Genomic DNA, 21,225 nt, shown 5'->3' with positions numbered 1-21,225 from the left:
ATTCTTCAAGTTTAGATAGAACAATGTCATTGGTTAACACACTGTTAATACACAACCCAGTGAACTGCTGTTCTAGGGCTCTGAAGTTGTGAAGGCAGAATGCTGTCTTATGTTAACTAATAGAGTGACCTGTGTAAGTCAGCTTCTGAGGCAGGACAGAAAGACAGGAAAGTAAGGGTGCACGGAAGGGAAAAGAACTCTCATGCTTGAGTCTCTTCACCTGCTGAAAGTAAAAAAAAAAAAAAAAAAAAAAAAATCTCAGGGCTGGAGAGATGGCTCAGCAGTTAAGAACACTGGCTGCTCTTGCAGAGGTCTCAGGCTGTTCCCAGTACCCCCCCATGGCAGCTTGCTATCATCAGTAACTAAGTAACTACAGTTCCAGGTGATCCAATGCCCTCTCCTGTCTTCTGTGGGCACCAGGCATGTGTGGGCACTGTTGGCATACATGTGACCTACAGGTATGCATGTGGTGCACAGACATGCATGTAGGCCAAATGCTATAAATAAATAAATAAATAAATAAATAAATAAATAAATCCAGCATAAATAAATGTGCCTTGAAGGTTTTTTTTTTTCTCACAAAAATATTCCTTTTACATATTTCAAGTAAGAATGTTCAAATACATCCTGTGGTGAAATGAGAATTGTCCCGAAACTCACAGGCCAGATATCCTAGAGAATACAGCGCAGCAACAGAAACAAGGAAGGCTGGCCCGCAAGATGGAAGGCAAGAGCCACCTCCTGCAAAGCTGACCTCCGCATGTGAACTGCTATACCTTGACACTGGAGCCATGACTCTCTAGCAGACTCAGATCAAGAAAATACATTTTGGAGTTGTGGTTTTGAATTTTTTTTTTGAGACAGGGTTTCTCTGCATACCCCTGGCTGTCCTGGAACTTGATTTGTACAACAGCCTGGCCTCGAACTCAGAGATCCACCTGCCTCTGCCTCCCCAGTGCTGGGATTAAAGGAGTGTGCCTCACCACCTGGCACAAATACATTATCAATGTTAAAACAGCAGTGAGCCATGATTAAGGTCCAAATAGCTATGGCCTTCTTCCTATTTGGCTGTAAACCTGAAATAGTCTGGGGAAACTCACAACAATATGAACTTTTTATTTGTGAAAGCATGCCTTAACTCTCTCATGCAAACTGGTGACTGTGGCTTTACCATACCAACCTCTGATCTTACCCAATTCCTCTCCTGAAGTACCAGTGAGAATCCTTGTGGCCAGTGTAACCAAAATCATATAAATGGCTACTGGTAAGATACTAAGCACATACTTCTCACAAAAAAACAAACAACAACAACAACAACCCCCCCCAAAAAGAAAACCAACCCATAATCTCACGGCAGCTAAACCAGAACACACTTGAGAGAGTAGATGCCATTCATTATTATACTGGAAACACAGGCATAAACCCAGACAAGTGTAGGACAAAGTGGGACAATTGCTTTTTCTAATAATTACTAATACAAGCACTGATGAAGACAGTCTCTGAGAAATCTGACAGCTCTTGTAAACAGCTTAAGGAACTTCAGGTATTCCCCTTCTGGCCTCCAAGCCTGCTTTATTCCTTCCAGAGTATTGCATTGATAGAGTATATGAACCTTCTAGCAATCTGCTTGTTGGAACCTGTGTTAATGGCACATACAAAACATGAGCGGGTATAATTCTAAATAGTTTGTACTGTTAAACTTCTCAGCTGGAGAAGGGGGATTCTCAAACCAAGGATTACAGTAGGATCTAAAATTTTTTTCATGGAAGAAAAACACAAGAAGGAAAGGGGAGGTGTTTGCATAATAGAATAGTAATAGAACACTGCCACAAAACATTTATATTCCTTGTAGCTACCCTCAGTAACCCCCATGAATACAGGCAAGAACAGAACAGATCCTGTTCAAGGTCTACGGCTTGGAGGCGTTAGTAGGCCAGATTCCAGGCGCTTCCCGGACTGATGTTGATTCTGGAGGCTCAACTGAGAAGCTGAATTCTATTTGCCCAGGTCCAACATGGGTTGGCTTGTTTGGTTCCTTGTGGACAGTCCAAAGCCCTGGAGCACTAGATGCCTCGCTGCCTTCTGCAAGTGTGTTCTAGCAGATAGATGGCTTCCCATTTCCAGCACAGCTGAGGGGTGGGTGGGCTTATTTGGCTCCAGGCAGGATCAACTCTTGTTGGAAATCTGTGTGATTTCAAGGGACAACTGGTCATTCCAGATGGAAGAGGGAAGCCCATATCGGACCTGGTCTGTGTGTGTTCCCTCCAGCAGGGATGATTTCTTGTTAGGGATTTCTTTCTTTTCTCTATGGGTTAGCCCCTGCTCAAGAAGAAAAGCCCTTGATGGGTTAATGAGTTGCCTTGCCGGGCACACTGAATCATCTGTCTTGTGTTTCTCACTAAATGAGAAGCTTTAACAGCTCAGAATGGAGGTGTTGAGAAGAGTGTTTCTAGCCGATAGCAAGCTGTTGAGATGCCTGGGCCTGTCATCCTGTCATCCAAAGGCAGTTCCACAGGAGGGTATTTTCCAAAGGACTCCTTTCAGCTTCTGTCCATTGGCTGGCCATTCAAAACACATATTTACTTGCCTAATTGCTTTTCAAAATCTTAGTTACTGCAGTTTACTGTTTTGCAGGAGCAACTAATAGTCATCCACTTTGACCCTTCTCCTCCTCCCCCCCGCCAGAAAGATCAATATCATCAATTTTTTTCATTCTTACTACATCTGTGTGTGTGTGTGTGTGTGTGTGTGTGTGTGTGTGTGTGTGTGTGTGTGTGTGTGTGTGCTTGCTATAGTGTATGTGTGTGCAGGTCCCAGAGATAGAACTCAGGTTAGCAGGCTTGGAGACAGGTGCTTTTGGCTGCTAAGTCATCCCTTTGGTCCACAATAGCATCCGTTTCTCACCTGGACTTTGCTTTCACTAAGGCATACACTGGTAAAATAGTGGGTGTTTTCCTCTGTCAAAAGACTAAGCTTAGTCTATAGGTCCTGACAAAGATAGTTGAGCTGTTAAGTGACAAACAAAAAATGGTCAAACAGTATGCATCAGCAGATGCCATTTACATAAAATATGTGAAAATACGACATGCGCTACTATATGAGTAAAAGAAAGGAAAGACTATGTACCATGTTATTAATAGCTGTTAGCCCGGGGGTGGGATTGTCGGGACTTCTTACTTCCTAGGACAGCTGGAATGTGAGCCTTTTCACAATGCACGTCTGTTATGTTTCTACTCCAAATGGGAAGAGGGACATCAAAATAAAGTTAGTCAGAAGGAGTCCACTACATTCTTAGCCTTATCATCAACCAGGCTGAACTAACTAATGCAACCTCGGAACCGCGAGGCATGAACAGTACCTGAGGGAGAAGGCAGCAGATTACATACAGATTAATGCATATTACATATATGTTTCAGATGAATGGATATCACATATATGTTTATTTGGGCAGAGGAAAGAGGCAAGTGCCACAGATGACTTTTCTGTAGGTGTTTTTCATAAAAAACAATTTTTTAAAACAGCATCTAGAAACAGTGTCGCATGCTCGTGTGTGTGTGTGTGTGTGTGTGTGTGTGTGTGTGTGTGTGTGTGTGTGTGTGTGTGTGGCGGGACTTCATGTTCCTAGAGCATCTTAGCAGACAGCTCGGTAGGACGCTTCCAAAGTATAGACAAGCCTCTGCATCTGCATGGATCTTTGTGTCAGACACATTTGTATTTAAAGATTTATTTAAAATAAATAAACAAATACTTTTTTCTTCTCTCGCTGGCCCGAGGATTTATTTATCATGTAAGTACACTGTAGCTGTCAGATACACCAGAAGAGGGCGTAGATCTCATTACAGGTGGTTGTGAGCCACCATGTGGTTGGTGGGATATTCAGAACCTTCAGAAAAGCAGTCATTGCTAAGCCATCTCACCAGCCCCTAAAAAACAAATTCTTATTTAAAAACAAACTGGAAACAGGGCAGTGGTGGTGCACGCCTTTAATCCCAGCACTTGGGAGGCAGAGACAGGTAGATTTCTGAGTTCGAGGCCAGCCTGGTCTACAGAGTGAGTTCCAGGACAGCCAGGGCTATAGAGAGAAACCATGTCTCGAAAAACAAACAAATAAAAAACCTCGGAGCTGGAAAGATGGCTTGGCGGTTAAGAGCACTCTGTTGGGCTTGCAAGAAGATCTAGGTTTGGTTCCCAGCGCCCACATGGTGGCTTATAACTAGAATTTCAGTTCCAGTTCTAGGGTTCCAGTACCATCCTCTGACTTCTGAGGGAACCAGGCACACACCTGGTGCACATACAAACAGCCAGGCAAGCAAAACATCTACACATATAAAATGAAATTATCTAAGAAAATAAGCATGTTTATTATTTAGTTGGCTTAAGGAAATAGTGTTTCTTAATTTAAAAATTTACCTGCCTGTATGTGTCCACGTTTCTGGCATATGTGTTTGGGTGCCCAAAGGCGGCCATAAAAGAGCATAGGACCCCCATGCAGCTGAGGTTTCAGGCAATTGAGAGCCATCTGACATGGGTGCCGGGATGGGATTCAGGCAGTCTGAAGTGCAGCAAGCACTCTTGATTGCTGAACCATTTCTCCCACTGAGTAAGAGAAAAAGAAATACACTGTCTTTTCTATCAAAGAGTTAAATAAAGCAAAAAAATTCATTTGAAAAAATTGCAAAGAAGCTGTATCGCAGAGGTTCAAATTCTTCCGGTGTCAGCAGCAAAGGATGTGATCAAGTTTGCACTCAGTGCTCAAATTGCCTTCTTTCTGCTTAGCAACTGTGCTACTTTAAGTTAACCAACAGCATAAGAATGTGAGACTGAGCCCTGACCATCTAAAGAGTGTGGCCCAGGACCCCTGCTGGGTGTGCTGGCTGCCTTAATTTGGCATAGTTAAGAACCCTTCCACAGAAGCAAAATTTTTTGGCATGCTGAAATACTTCAAATTCTATGGTCATCTTCTTGGGATCCTAGACCCATTTCTGTTTGTTTTGTTTTGTTTTGTTTTGTTTTGTTTTGTTTTGTTGGGGTTTTTTTTGGTTGTTGTTGTTTTGTTTTTTTCGAGGCAGGGTTTCTCTGTATAGCCCTGGCTGTCCTGGAACTCACTTTGTAGACCAGGCTGGCCTCAAACTCAGAAATCTGCCTGCCTCTGCCTCCGAGTGCTGGGATTAAAGGCGTGTGCCAACCACGCCCGGCTCCCAGACCCATTTCTAACACCACAGTCCCAAGGAACATTTTAACTCAAGACAGTATGTGTGCTTGTGTGCAGGTGCATACATGTGTGTATGTGTGTGAGTGTGTGTGTACACGTGTGTGTGTGTGTGTGTGTGTGAGAGAGAGAGAGAGAGAGAGAGAGAGAGAGAGAGAGAGAGAGAGGGCTCAGTGTGCAAGTCTGGTGATCTTAGTTTGATTCCTGGAAGTTATGTGATGGGAAGGAACAAATTAACTCCACTAATCTGTCCTCAGACTCCACATATATGGTGGCACATGTGCAACCCCCCACACCATATATACACCCAGCAACAGTAGTGGTAGTGGTAGTGGTAGTGGTAGTGGTAGTGGTAGTGGTAGTGGTAGTGGTAGTGGTAGTGGTAGTGGTAGTAGTAACAACAGTAAAAGGAATTATTTAGGAAAAATACTTATTTTGTTACATAATCTGAACCAGATTCTGCTTAGGAAAATGTCAAGTGAGATATTGGTCAATAGCACCTAATGGCAATTATTTGGTAGGCATAGTTCATTTAATTCTCTCGGTCTAACAGCCTGCTGTTCTGTGGTTTGTGATTTATCACGGTGTGGAGTAGTACTAGGTTTTAAAGACTTGAACCTGCCTTCTCCTTCACTGTTCTTGCTACTTGCTTTTGGATATATTCTTAACCCTCTTGTTTCAGTTTTTAAAACCAATGCACTAGGGTGAGCAATGATACTCAGAGTTCCTGTAAGGCTAAACTACCAGCCTGTAAATGACCAAGGTGGCCTGTCTTTCAAGGAAATCCAACCAACAGAATTCAATGATCTGCCTGTTGGTGAATTCCTTTAGTGACAGTGCCCTAGGGTGACCACTGTGTGAGCCAAGTCTGTCCTTGGTCTGACAGGAAAGAGTAGAGTTGAAAGCTCTGTTTCTTTATTTCATTGTTTCATCTGTTTTAATTTTTTTTTTATTTTTGAGTGACACAATAACTATACACAATTATAGAGCACAGTTGTAATTGTGCATACTTAAAGACACCATCTTACAACATACACATATGCATGCACGCACTTTTGGTAATGATCAATTGGTAGGAAGGTAGAGGCAGAATTCAAAGAAATTGGATGATCATCATTGATAACCCCTTTAAGACTGCCAGACAAACTCGCCAGCCCTCATTCTCTCCTTTATCTATAGGGTATCTATAGGGTGTCATGCACCTTGCAATGGAGACTTGATCCTTTCCTTCAGTAGCTTGGGAATCTTTTCTGGGGCCCTCACCCAGGCTCAACTGGGATCTTTTTCTCTCTTTATTTATAGATCCTGAAACCCATGCCTTTTTTCCCTCTGCCTAGAACATTTTGGGTTGGTACAGTATGTGACTGTCATGTTCTCATGCTATTTTGCTTGAGACATTGCCCTCAGTTCCCTTCATACTCCATGTCTGATGCTATAGGTCATTCATTCCCTCCCCTTCTGAGCATTTGAGGGTTTGCCCCTGAGCCTTCACTCTGCCCAAATTTAAAGCATATTTGGTTCCTAAAAGAGTATCGAGTCCACACAGTAGAAGAGTCAAAGCAGAGTTCTGCTTGAGAGAGCAGTCTCGGAAGGGAACAGTAGATGGAGAACAGAAGAGAGGAGCAAAGACTGATGGGACAAGTAAGCATGCAGAGAGAGTAGGAGGGGCTTACGGATGTAAGTGAGTGGACAAGAGGGAAAGAGATGGCGACGAGGCTAGGCAGAGTTACATTTGTAGGTGAGGGTTCTCCAGAGAGTGAGGGTTATGGGAGGTTGGGGAAGATGGTTAAGAGCTTGTTAGGACAACTACTCATGAGAAAGGTAGAGTGACCCAAGCAAGGAACAAGGTTATAGGCAGCCTTGTGTGGCTGGGGGAAACTGGAGTCTTAACATTTGCAGTGGTAATCACTGCACAAAGAACTTGAGGGCTATATCTTAAGATCTAAGCACTGTCTCTTAAGATCCTGACTGACTCTGTTCTGACCGTTAAAGCTGGAGTTCGCAGGGGCCTGCCCAAGGGCCAGACACACCGTAAAATAGCTATTTTAGAACAGCAACCAGTTCCCAGCCCAGTTCCTTCAAACATTTCTCCCAACCATACCTCTTTCAGCTCCCCAACAGTCTGCTTAAACAGTCCCTTCTCCCAGTTTTCCCAATACTGGCAGCTCCAAACTATAACAACTGTTCTAGCCTATCTGCTCTGTTCAGCTTCTCCTAGCTCAACTGTCTCCTAACCATACTTTCTGCACCAACTGCCTCCTCTTCTCAGTCTGCTAGCCCAATCCTTCTTTTCTCTCAGCTGTTCATCATGTGCATACACATATACATACTACACATACTACACATACACATATACATATACAACCTATCCTGTACCCAGAAATCCAAGAGGCAACCAACACTGAAGGTCACAGGGCCAGGCTATTCTAACAGCTAAGAATTCTTAAAGGGCCAGTTGACTAGCAACTGGGGATCCTTTAAGGAAAAGGCCGGGCACACAAGATAAATCACACCTCAACACTGACCTTAGAACTCTGCACAAGTCCAAATGAAAGAGTCTTACTGTCCCTGCAACTCACCTCTGTGCTGTATGAAAAAATGCAGGTGACCTGTATGCAACATACATGAATCGGAACAAATAGTACATGATACGTAGGAGATGGTATTTTACATGATTGAATTCTTACTCGCCGCATAACCAATTTCATTCCAGTTAAGCCCGAATCTAGACCCAGCCTGTTTCCTGCTATAACTGGAAATTCTCATGGTTCTCGTGACTCAGCTGCTCCTTTCCTAACGGAGGTGAAGTGTATGGGTTTCCTGGTCTCTCTGTCACATGGACCAACACGGTGCGTTCTTATGTAGGCTAAGCTTCGAATGCTGAAGTTTGACTCAATCGGCATGTGCTGGCCAGGTCATTAACAAGCTCCAGCAGGTTAAAACCGTGTCAGCTGTTCTGCAGCAAGACTCTGGATCCTGGCCCATGACCTGCCTGGAAGAGAAACTGCTGAGTGTTATTCCCAGTGGCCTGGCTGAACCCTTAGGAAGAAGTGTCTGAGAATGCACAGGGACTGAAGGCAGAGCTGCTGTCGTTCTTCGGGGACAGAGTATTACTCTCTACAAGGGTGCCCTGTTTGGGAAAAACCCACATCTACCTCCTAGAAATACTGTGTTTCTTCAGCAGGGAGAGGAGCCAGAACTGACAGGATCCTGCCTATTCCATTGACTGTCCAAAATTCTTCCTAAAAAAGACACTCCTGTGCCTGCCAGAGGCCCAGAGTTTCCCTACAGTCTAAACTCTGAATTCAACAGATCCTTTTTGCTATTTATTGCATGATGATCTGGATACAAAATCATTTGCTTACCAGAATTTATGACTTCCTTCTCCCTTGGGTGACTGAATACCCATGTCTATGGCTACTCCAGTCATCAGGACAGAAGATCATATATACTGTATGGCTATCATGTAATAGTCATAGTTTTGACAGTGTTATATCTAAATTCTGTCAAACCTGACATGACTTCCAGAAAAGGGACATACCACATCCTGTATCCTGAACAGTCAGACAATACAACCTAGAAACTCCTCAAATATAAAAGGCCCATTCTATCCAGACTGACCTGGCTTCTGAGTCAGTGAGCAATATAGGAAAGTGATGAGCATAAGACCAAGGAGGCCCATATCGCTTGAAAGTAGGCTGGGGGCTAGGAAGACAGCTCAGTAAAAAAAGTGCTTGCCACACAAAAATGAGGACCAGAGTTCTATTCCCAGAATGTATGTTGTCTTACTTAGGGTTTCATTGCTGTGAAGAGATATCATGACTATGGCAACTCTTACAAAGGCAAGAATTTAATTGGGGCTGGCTTACAGTTTCAGAGGTTCAGTCCATTATCATCATGACAGGGAGCATGGCAGCTTACAGACAGACATGGTGCTGGAATTGCCAATAGTTCTACATCTCGATCGGAAAGCAGCCAAGAGGAGACTATCATTCCTCACTGGGCAGAACCTGAACATAAGAGTCTCAATGCCCACCTCACAGTAACACACTTCCTCTAAAAAGGGCTACACCTCCTCTAATAAGGCCACACATCCTTATAATGCCACTTCCCATGACCCAAGCATATTCAAACCACCACACCATGCTTAAAAAGCTTGGTGTAGTGGTTTGTGCTTATAATCCCATTGCTGGGGAGTCAGGCAGATGTGTGGAGCTCACTAGTCAGTCAGCCAAACCTGATGGTAGAACTCAAACCAGTGAGAGACCTATCCTTCAAAAACACAAGGTGGCTGACACTTGAGAAGGAACAAGACTCCAAGTTGTCTTCTGACTTCCAAACTCACACCCACTCATGTGTTCACCTCTGCTTCCACACATGCACATATACAAACAGGAAGAGGAGGTGGGAAGAAAGTGGGCTGGCTGTTATAGACACAACTCTGCTATAAGGCTAAGGTTATATAAGTAAGTTTCTCTCATCTACATATGATACCTATGTAAACCTATTTGATCATTTAAGGGTAAAAGTTAACCCGTCTCTAATCCAGACACGATGACACACACCTTTATTCTCAGCACTCGGGAAGGAGAGGCAGGTGTCTCTCTGACTTTGAGGCCACCCTGCTCTACAGAGCAAGTTTCAGGACAGCTAGAGCTATGTAGAGTTCCCTGTCTCAAAACAAAACAAAACAAAACAAAACAAACAAAAACAAACAAGACAGATGATATTGGGTGCTGGAGAGATGGTTAGGCAATTTAAGAGTGATTACTGCTCTTGCAGAGAACCTGGATCCAGTTCCCAGCACCTACAATCAGGCAGCTCATATCCACCTGGAACTCCAGTTCCAGGGATCTGGCACCCTCTTCTAAACTCTGCAGGTACTTGGACACATGGAGTGCACATAAACTCACATAGACACTCACTTGTATACTTGAATGAATGAATAAATAAATTAATTGAAAAAAAAGATAAAGCTGGGGCTGGAGAGCTGTCTCAGAAAGCCAAGTAGTTGCCACACAAGCGCGAGGACCAGAGTCCAGATTCCCAGCGGCCGTATAAAAGAAAGCCAAGAGAGGTGGCACATGTCTGTAATCCAATGCTGGGGACACAAAGACAGGAGAATCCCTGATAATCACTATCCAGCCAGTCTAGCCAAATTGGTGAGCTCGGGGTTAAGGGAAAGACCCCCATCTCAAAATAAATAAATCAACAGATGCATACATACATAAATAAGCTGGATATAGCAATCAAGGAAGACACCTGACTTTGACCTCTGACCTTCACATGTACAACCATACATGCATCCATGTGTACAATCGTGCTGTGCTCACACACACAGGAAAAGAGAGAGAGCAGAGCCTAATATCCATAGTATAGACAGCTAACTTTCATGTGTTTATTCCTTTATACACACATAGACAAAAAGCATACTGAAATGTTTCCTTTTTCTCCTCCCCTCCATTTTCTGTCTGTGTGTCTGTCTGTCTCCCTCTGGGTATGTCGTGTAGCCCAGATAAACCTGGAACTTACTATGTAACCCAACTGGCCTTGCAATCCTTCCTCTTCTGCCTCCCACGATTACAGGCATGCACCACCTTGCCTACCACCTTAACTTCTTGAACACTCAGTTATAAAGTTCAAGTCCGTTAGAATCTTACATATAACTCAGGGGATTGTGTATGTCAAGGAGTAACAAGATATTTAAAATGGAATTCCTTTTGTCACAGGTTAAAGGTTTCCAAGGAGTTGGGGGGAAAAAAGGAGTAATGTCAAGTGCCCTCACACTTCAAATCAAAGAGCCAGATGACCCACTGAACCTGCCAGCCCAGCCGCCATCCATCTCTGCCGCGGAAAGGAGCAGGAGTTTAGTATTCAGGAGATCTGACTGTGAGAAAAATGGGTGGAGTGGTGCGTACCTGCCCCATTCCTGGAGTTAGTCTTCTTGGCCTCAGGCACAGGTAAGAGGCTTTAAAGGAACAAGGCTAACTTGACATTTCCTGATAGATGGCTAACTGATGTGTGACCCCGTAGGGGGAAATGCAACTTGAGGAGCCAACCCTATATCAAAAAAGCAGAGGGGGAAACAGTATTAAAAGTACTAAATTAGTAAGAAAAGAAAATGGGTGCTGCTCTAAGAAAAAAGCCTGGGTCTTGAGGCTCAGTACAGGCAAAAGTCCAAGGCATTCAGAGATGAAAAGCAAGCATGCTTATTCATTCTACGCAACGGCTCGGGGGCTATGGGCTTTTTGCCCGTGCTGCTCCGTTTAACCTTTGTGTCAGCAGTGATTGAGTTTTTGTTTGTTTGTTTTTGTTTGGGGGGTGGTAAATCATAAGATCACACAGAACCATACGTAGGCCAAGACAGGATATGGGCTCAGAAGTTACAAGCTGCAACCTCTGTGTTCTCTCTACTGCATTTCTCTCAATGCCCATGGAGGAAAAGGCAGGACAGGATGCTGACAGTTTCTGACCTGAGCATCTGTAGTGTGCTTGAGGATGTGGGTCCAGCTGTTGTAGGAGGAACCACAGCTCCTGGAGGATCCTTTCCTGACTCTTCACTTATGCACACAGTCTCCACTGTGCGCCTCAGCAGGCTGGCCATTAGGCAGAGCAGCTGGCAAACTGATGGAGAAGGGATGAGAAGTGTCTTTCACTCTCTCCTCCATGTTTGTTCGTTCAGGTAAGATATTTCATAGACCCCTCCTCCTTTGCATCCCAGAATCCTCAGGGCAATTTCTTTTCCCTCTCTTTCCTTCTTTTTTAGAAATCTTCTTTGTCTGTCCAGGGCCAGCAGAATTTAATGAAAAGGCAGCTTAGAGGTTATGCCCATGATGAAAGCAAAATAAATTATTTCAGGATAACATGCTTTCGAAAATGAGATTTCAATGTATTAGACAACAACAACCAAAAAAAAATTGAGCTGTCTGGCCAATTATCTTATTGTCCAAGAATTTTCTTCCTCCAATCAGCCATACGGTCCATGTATGTAATGGCTAATGGATACAACAGAAAGGGTCACAACCAAACAGGCAGCTGAGCAATGAGGTTGATGTCTTTTCCCTTAAGGTTATGGTCCTGGAATATGTGTAAATTCATGGCCATATTTGATGCCTTGTCTAAAATATGTTCTGAAAGAACAGAGCTGCCAGTAACCTTGGCAACCAAACAAGGAAGGAAAATGGCTTGTGGAATCCACAGATCCTTCAGCTGAAAGCATCCCAGTGTGGCCATTTGGTCCTGTGCCCTCCTTTGACAGACAAGGAACCTGTGGATGAGAGATGCCAGAAGGCTTTTCTGAAAACACAGAGGTCCTTAAGGCAGAGTTGGGCCAGGACGCCGCTTCCTAAGCTACAAGTCCTTCCCTATCACAGCCTGGAAACTTGCCTATGCTTTATTTCCAGTTGGTATATTTTCTTGCTTATTTACGTTGGAATGCTTTTTTGTTTTGTTGATTCCGAAATTATGAAAGTGATACATTTCTTTCTGTAAAGAAATTCAAAACAGGAGTTTAGAGTGTAAAATGTTGAGTTTCCCAAATGCATCTTTCTTTCTAGTAGAAACTTCTGTTAGTGGATCAGTGTATGCTCTTCCCAAATTTCTCCTATGCATTACAAGCACATCTGTCTTTTCTGTTTCATGGGGGCGGGGGGGGGGATAGTTGTTCATATTGTGTGGGGGCTTGCTTGCTTCTGTTTGCTATGTTTTTATATCAGCGTGCAGTTACAGTTCTCTTCCTTTTTAATTTTTGTTTGTTTGCTTTCTTGTTTTTTCAAGACAGGGTTTCTCTGTGTAGCCCTGGCTGTCCTGGACCTCACTCTGTAGAGTAGGTTGGTCCTGAACTTGCAGATCTGCCTGCCTCTACCTCCCAAGTACTGGGACTAAAGTTGTGCACTACCACTGCCTGACTGTTTTTGTGTTTTGAGACAGAGTCTCTTTATGTAGTCCTGGCTGTTCTGGAACTTGCCATGTAGATAAGGCTGACCTCAAAACTCAGAGATCCTCCTGCCTCTGCATCCAGAACTAGAATAAGGTATGTGCCACCACCCCCAGCTACTGATTATTTTTAAAATTGAGATATTATTCACACAGCATAAGATTCATTTTCATATGCACAATTCAACGGCTTTTAGTACACTGTTCAGTCACCACACTAATTCCAGAACATTTTGTGCACACACAGACAGACACAGACAGATGCAGACACACACACACACACACACACACACACACACACAGAGAGAGAGAGAGAGAGAGAGAGAGAGAGAGAGAGAGAGAGAGAGAGAGAGAGAGAGAGAGAGAAGCAGTAGAAGCAGTATGGTTTGTATTAGATTTTTCCAGAGAAAGAAAAGCTATAAGATAAAAACAGATATGGTTGTGGGTGAATATAGGTAAGGAGTAATTACAGGAATCAGCTCACAGAACTCCTGGATTGCTAGATGTCCTGCAGTGTGCCTTTGGTAAGCTCCAGAGGAGCAGGGAGGCCATGGAGAACCACTTACCCCAGCGCTGTGCTAACTTCTGGGGTGATATGAACAAGCTTCTGTTCACCCAAGAGGGGCAGACAAACCAAGGCAAGGACTCCACCGGAGTTCATCTTAAAACCAATGCATTTGGTGGGCTTACTTAGAGCGTGGGTGAGGGATTACATACAGGAGTGTGGGTAATGCCAAAACAGCTGCATCTTCACAAAGTCCCAGCCCATCACGGACGAGGACCTCACGGAAGCTGTATCCTGGAATCCCACCTTCAGCAAACCTGCCTCCCCAAATCATTTGCAACTAGTGGGGAGTGAAGAGGTGGTGGGGAGAAAAGGAGGAACTTCCAGGCCAGTTTCCTGTGACTCTTCTTTACCATAGCCTCCGCTATCACTGTATTGTTCTGTTTATTTGGTTGCTATGGCTACCAGGCCAAGGAAGTCTCTATTCTAGAATGGGCCATAGGATGACACCAAGATTGGATGAAACGGCTGTGCTATCATCCCCAGTGGAGTTGAGGATACAATTAATTATTCCTTGTATCTGTGAGCTGTTAGTCCCTACTCTCAGCTGAGAACTAATAAACTCGACTGTTTTTCTGGATTTGCCTATTGTGAACATTTCATACAAATATGGCAAGGAAATATGTGGGCTTTTGCATGTGACTTTTTTCAGTTTGCATGTTTGTAAGACACATCCATGTCATAGTATAGAATAATACTTCATGGCTTCTTACGGCTGGCCAGCTGACGAACACCCATCACATGTACACACTATTTTCTTTTTTATCCATTCCTTAGTCAGAGGACACTTGAGCTGATCCCGTTTCCAATTTTATGAATGATGCTACTAAGAATATGTGTGGCTAGTACTTTAAATTCTTTGGGTTTCATTCTTTTGAATCCCTGTATAGTGTTTTAGTGCTCTGTGATAATTTGTTGTATAGCCATTTCTCAGGTCTGTGAACATTCATATTTTAATCAAATTTTTACTTGTTATAAATAATAATGTAATAAACGCTTATGAACATTTATTTATTGGCGAGACAGTACAAGGGTAAAGAGCGTTTTGTCCTTGAGTCGTTCCAGTGTGGCTTCCTGGTTCTGTTAACTAAGTGACTCGATGAGCCTCTGCCTGTTTCCTCATCTAGAAAACGAGCTGCGAATAGAACTTGGCTCGCACGGTTGGTTAATGTAAACAAAGTAGTTTTAAGGGACTTTATGCATGATGCATATTCAAATGTTAACATGAGATATAAATGTTTCTACAAGCTAGGTTCCTAGAAATAGAATTTGGAGTTGAATGTTCATATTTATAATTTTGAAAGATAGTAATAATTGCCATCCAATAAAGTTATAATAGAAGGAAGAAGAAAAAGATCTCTGTCCCCAAAGCTTAGTCAATTATGGAAATTGTTAAGGTTTTAAGATTTTTACCTGCCTCGTAGATAAGAATGACATCCTGTTGCTACATGCCCATGTGTGTATGTGAGTGTTACATGGATGTTACATGTGTGTTACATGTATGTGTGTTACGTCTGGGCCTTTGTGTGGGCCTGTGCATGTATGTGTGCAGGTGCCCAGGTACACATGTACACATATGTATGGAGACTAGAGGTTGAGGTTGAATGTCTTGTTCCATTGCTCTCTGTGTTATTTTTACTGAACTTAGAGCTCACCAAGTGGCTAGGGCGAGTGAACAATGAGCTCCAGGGATGTACCTGACTCTGTCCTCCTGTCCTCACCTTAGTGCTGGGATTGCATACAGACCACGGATCCCCGCTCTGATGTGAGTGCTGGAGTTCTGAACTTAGGTTCTCTGGCATGTACAGTAGACACTTTACCAATAGCCGTGTCTCCAGTTCCTTGCTGCTAAGCTCTCTATTTCTCTAATTATTCCCGAGATTGTGTCTTTTGATATATTTATTCCTCCTAGTGTGAAAATCCCATGACTGAGGCAAACTTTTCTGTTACTAACATTTCACTACACATTTTTAAAGTCTTTTCACTCAGTTATATTCTCAGCATTCATGGCTGATGGCACACAACTGCTTGTAACTCGAGCTTAGGGGGACCTGACACCCTCTTCTGGCCTCCTCAGGTGCCTGCGAGCGCACACACATGCAGACACACACACACACACACACACACACACACGCAGACACACACACACACACACGTAAAAATGAACTTTAAAAAATAAATACAAAACTATACTGTATTTTTTCTGATATTTTTATAACTGTTTTAAAATTTGTCTTTATAATCTAGTTGGAGTTTGTTCTTGTGTTAGGATTAGAATTTAACTGAATTTTTTTTCTGTGAAAATAGCCAATTTTTCTAATCCATTTCTCCTTAATTATTTGAAATGACATGTATAGTATGTACATTAATTTTTTTCTTTCTTTGTTTGTTTTTTGAGACAGGGTTTCTCTGTGTAGTTCTGGACATTCTGGGATTCACAATGTAAAACCAGGCTGGCCTCGAACTCAGATACCCACCTGCCTCTGCCTTCTGAGTGCTGAGATTAAAGGCGTGTACCACCACTGCCTGCTTATATTCAGCAGTTCTAAAGGTTTATTTATTATGCTCTAGACACTATGAACATTTCTAAAACTGTCATTCGACTTTTGTATTAGAGTTTTCTCTTTTGACATAGCTTATAACTTTTGTTTTGTTTTGTTTTTTGGGTTTTTTTGTTTTTTTGAGACAGGGTTTCTCTGTATAGCCCTGGCTGTCCTGGAACTCACTTTGTAGACCAGGCTGGCCTCGAACTCCGAAATCTGCCTGCCTCTGCCTCCCAAGTGCTTGGATTAAAGGCATGCGCCACCATGCCCGGCTTGTTTTGTTTTGTTTTTCGAGGCAGAGTTTCTCTGTGTAGCCCTGGCTGTCCTGGAATTCACTCTGTAGACCAGGCTGGCCTCAAACTCAGAAATTGCCTGCCTCTGCCTCCCAAGTGCTGGGATTAAAGGCGTGCACCACCACCGCCTGGCCACAAGCAGAGAAAGCACTGAGAACATAGTTTGTGACATACAAATATATACAGATCTCCTATATGTGCCATTTCTGTTCTACTCAAACCGAAGTTTACCTAGCTTATTCTGTCAATATTACTCTATCATAATAGTGAAATCTGCAAAATCAGGATTATTGTTTAAACCCATAGTTAGACCTCCATCTGAGTATATGGATATGCAGCATTTTGATGGAAAATTACACAATTAAAAAACCTTTTTCTTTCTTTCTTTCTTTCTTTCTTTCTTTCTTTTTTTTTTAGTTTACAAAATAGTTTTCAACCACCTCTAATTTAGACTTGTATAAACTTTAGCAACAATCAGATTTGAAGAAAATATCTATGAAAGTTTAAGATGAAACCTACATCACGGGCAGAGGTGTGAGTGATCATTCTCCCAGTTTTTGGACTTAGAGAGACAGTGCTATGGAATTCCAAGTGCATGCGTGACTTCCAGCAGGTGGTCCCTTTGAAGGCTGGGTCATCAGGGGTTCATCTTTCCCAACCCCCTCTTGCTCTCACCCCACACCGTTTCCACATACTTCTCTGCTTGCAGGGTCTTCATGGAAACCTGACTGCCGGTGTCCCTACCCAGGGAGTCCTGCACGTGATGTATAAACTCTCGTTAGACTCACTCAAGCACCCAGACTGATGGAGCGCCTGCCATCTTGAAAACTGCCGGTTGCCTCAGCAAAGGAAAAGGGAGAGATTTCTAGAAGGTCTCTCAACTGACCATTGGTGATGAACTTGGAAATGTCATAGGTTATATTTGCTTACAACTCACTGGCAAGGAAGGGCCCCACACATCCTCCCATAGAGGGCTTAGGAGGTAGAGTTGCAGCCTGCATCCAAAAGGGGAATCAATGGATGGATTCTGTGAGCAGCTTGAGCTGCCGTCATAACAGTCTCAGTTAGAAAGAGATGGAATCGAACAAGGAAGTGGCAGAGACAGAAACATGAGGGAGGTGTTTACGTGCCTGCAGTTGCTGGGTAAAAGGCTGTGTGATCCAGTGATCTAGGTAGGACTAATTCTATAGTGTCAAGAGGATGTGGCTTTAAGAAAGCATCTTGCAGCCCGGCAGCATGGTGGTGCATGCCTTTAATCCCAGCACTCGGGAGGCAGAGGCAGGCAATTTCTGAGTTCAAGGCCAGCCTGGTCTACAAAGTGAGTTCCAGGACAGCCAGGGCTGTACAGAGAAACCCTGTCTCAAAAAACAAACAAACAAACAAAAAAAAAAACCGAAGAAAGCATGGTGCATGAACTAGCTGGTAGAGGATTTCAATGAAGGCCTCATTCCCTGAAATGTCCCCATTCAGATGTAGTTCTTAGCATTCAGTGTGCACATAGGAATTGCTGGTTTTGTTCATCAAGAATTGATTTATTCCTGATGCGAGGAGTTTATATAGATCATCCAAATATTAAGTCCCCAAGCCAGAGGGTATTTTGAATGCATTTGGGGAACGGCAGAGTTATCTGTTCTTGAATAAGGGCCTGCCCAGCCCCCATCTTCCCTAAGCCCCCTTTGTATGTGTGTGTGTGCTTCTGTGAGCGAAAAATCAATACCCTCTTGGATAGATGGAAATTGAGCTGTGTCAAGGCATACATGCATTGTCTGATAGCATCTTCCTGCCAGGAATCTAATATATTGATCAAATTTTCCTTGAGGAGTACCCATGCAATATACAATAACAAGACAAGTGAATGGTAGAAATATTAGCCGTGCATTTTAAAAAACTGTCTCCTTTACAAAAAAAAAAAAAAAAAAAAAAGGATAATAAGCTTGAGACTTCCACGCAGGGCATTGCCCCTCCTGATGAATGTCCCGATGGCCTTGTAATTTCTGGCAGAGGTCACCAACACTCTCCAATCTGCTTCTGTGTTACACCTGCTCCTTACTGCGGGCGAGAAATGATTTTCTCGGTTGGAATACTCCTGTCAAATACACGCTTCTACCTCCTGCCCTGCTTTGCCTCTCTCTCCCTCCCCCTCTTCGAGCCTAAGCCACTTTCTCTCCCCTCCCTCCCCCCAGCTAACAGCAGTGAACGAGTGGGAGGCTAACTGGCTGCAGCTCCACATAGCTACAGTGGTTGTGCCTCTGCATGGTTCGCATGGCAATTGTGATTGCCGTTATCGGTTTGTTGTTATTGTCGCTATGCTCGATGTTAAAAGGCTAGAGTGACATGAGAGGACATGAGGAAGACTGTATGGCTCTAGACTTGTGGTTCCTAGCTCAGGATGGTGACACAGGAGCACAAGGAGCGCCGCCCTGGCTGACACTCTCAGGCTACTGCTGATGAGCCTGCCTTTAGTTGTGAAAGAGGAAGGGACTGGAGAAGCAGAGAGGGGGGCTGTGCCTGTATTTTAAAATAAACTGCCTTGTGATACAAAAGGCAAGAGAAGCATCTGAGATATTAAATCCTAGATACATGGAAAATTACTCACATTCCCCCCCCCCCCGGTCTCTAATGACTCTAGTAATCCAAAGGAATATGATTTGGGCTAAATGACTCATCTGGAACACATTTCTAACTGTATCTTGGGCAAGGAGGAATCTATTCAGAGAGAACAATTTATTATTTAACATTTTGACAGGTCCAGAGAAGTAGAAGTCGATTGAGACCCAATAAAAAACTGTTCCTTTTTTAGCAATTTCTGGATATTCTTGAAGAACCCGGGCCAGGCTTTGTTAGAGGAAAGAGAGGGTGTGGGGTTTGTTTTGTTTCTTTGATTTTGTTTTTCTTCATTCAAGGTTTCCATTGAGATTTGATGAGCAGAATCTTATTTTAAAGGAAAAGCCGAGAAATAGAAATGCTTATGAAGATATGATAGACATCCCAGCAGGGGGAAAGTGGCCTGGTCAGAAACAGGTGCGCCTGTGTTTGTATTCACTCATTTCTCTCACTGCAGAGAAGGAATTAGAAACATTGTAATATGCTTGCATTAAGGGACTTTGTTCTGTAAAGGTGAAAAAAACACTGTCCCAATGCAACTTGTCATTTAAATGTGCAAAACAAATTAATAGGATTTTTATAGTCTATGTTTTCATGTATTCAGATATTAATTGTTACTTACATAAAAACTGTACATTCTTGTCAGATACTTGGATATGCATTAATGTCTTTGTTTCATTGATGAAGCTATGGTCACACAGGAGAGTTATCATAAAATTGAATCATACCTCAATTTTATGGCAACATAGGCTCTTTAAAACTAAAAACCAAGCCGGGCGGTGGTGGCACATGCCTTTAATCCCAGCACTTGGGAGGCAGAGGCAGGTGGATTTCTGAGTTGGAGGCCAGTCTGGTCTACAGAGTGAGTTCCAGGACAGCCAGGGCTACACAGAGAAACCCTGTCTCCAAAAACTCCAAAAGAAAAAAAAAAAACCTAAAAACAAGATTTGAGGGCACACGCACCCCTTCATCTTCTTTCTTTTCCTTGGCATCGAGCCCATGGAAGACTTTGAGAGTTTGGTTTGATGCATGAATTTTTTTAATTTTCCTTCTGAGGGAGTGACAAATGAGAGCTTTATCCCTGTTGAAGTGAAAATGGGTATTATATGTATTTTTAAGGCCCATGGGAGACAAATTGCAAATTGGCCCCATATTATATTATACCACTTTTTAGTATCTTTGCTTGACTTAGTCTATGCTTAATTTTAATAGCAATGAAGTAATTAATACAGGGATGTCATACTAATTGAATATAATAACATCCATAAATCCTGTATGTGTTTAGTGGTAAAGATAGAACTATTTTGCTTACATTCTGCTTAAGTTATTGTTCTGATAAATGGAAGATTTGAAAATTTGGAAGAATAAGACTGTCTTTTGACTCCAGTTTAAATAACTATTGCCTTGAAAGAGCCTCATTAGACAAAGACAAGCAAAGAATTCAGGGAGGTGGCTGGGTATTGAATGTTCCTGAAGCTATTAAATATTTTATCAATATGCTTAATTTTTTCAATAGGTTGATATATGCTTGTCAAGACAGCTTAGGTAGGAATCAATATATACTATGCATGGCAGCAGAATTAACAGAAAATTATGAAAAAATAGTGCATAATTGTTTCTATTTTTATTTGAAAGTCTGCCTCTGGTTACTCTGAGAAGCCTTTTTGGAGAGCACTGGAGCTGTACTAACACGTAGTAACTGCTTTTGCTTGTTGAATTTTTCATTTGCAAAGATAATCCATGCTTTAAAACCTGGAAACTTTTGAAATATGCATCAGGCTGGAGACCGGCGTGGGGATTGCCTTGAGGTCAGGGCTTTCAGTTTCTTGGTTGCTGAATCTGAGGTTTCTGCTAAAGGCCATGAAATATCCCTTCATTAACTGGTTCTTGGCGGCAAATATAATTAAGAGCTAGCCAGAGCTCAGAATGTTGTAAAGAGTAGGTAACCCCTGTGGTGGGAAAATAGAACCAAAGATGCTGACCCTATGACAAGAGTCCTGGACAACCATTCCCCTTTAGTTGGTGGGGACAGTATGGAATGAAGCAGCTGTGGGACGCTGGTGGCTTCTGAGAGAT

The 21,225-nt window shown here is 42.9% G+C and overlaps 1 long non-coding RNA gene across 1 annotated transcript; it reads right to left on the bottom strand.

Moving 5' to 3' along the window:
* Window positions 1-1,793: 1,793 nt before the first annotated feature.
* On the bottom strand, window positions 1,794-11,947 carry Gm31772. Its single transcript, XR_387504.3, has 4 exons — window positions 11,683-11,947; window positions 11,128-11,269; window positions 4,411-4,596; window positions 1,794-2,184 (listed from the first exon to the last, which is right to left on the bottom strand). It is a non-coding gene; the product is annotated as a predicted gene, 31772 (long non-coding RNA).
* Window positions 11,948-21,225: the final 9,278 nt, after the last annotated feature.

The sequence above is a fragment of the Mus musculus genome, chromosome 1 (genome assembly GCF_000001635.26).
Source record: "Mus musculus strain C57BL/6J chromosome 1, GRCm38.p6 C57BL/6J".
Taxonomy (NCBI): Eukaryota; Metazoa; Chordata; class Mammalia; order Rodentia; family Muridae; genus Mus; species Mus musculus.
The sequence above is the reverse complement of the archived record's forward strand: the minus strand, read 5'-3'. Positions and strand labels throughout refer to the sequence as shown.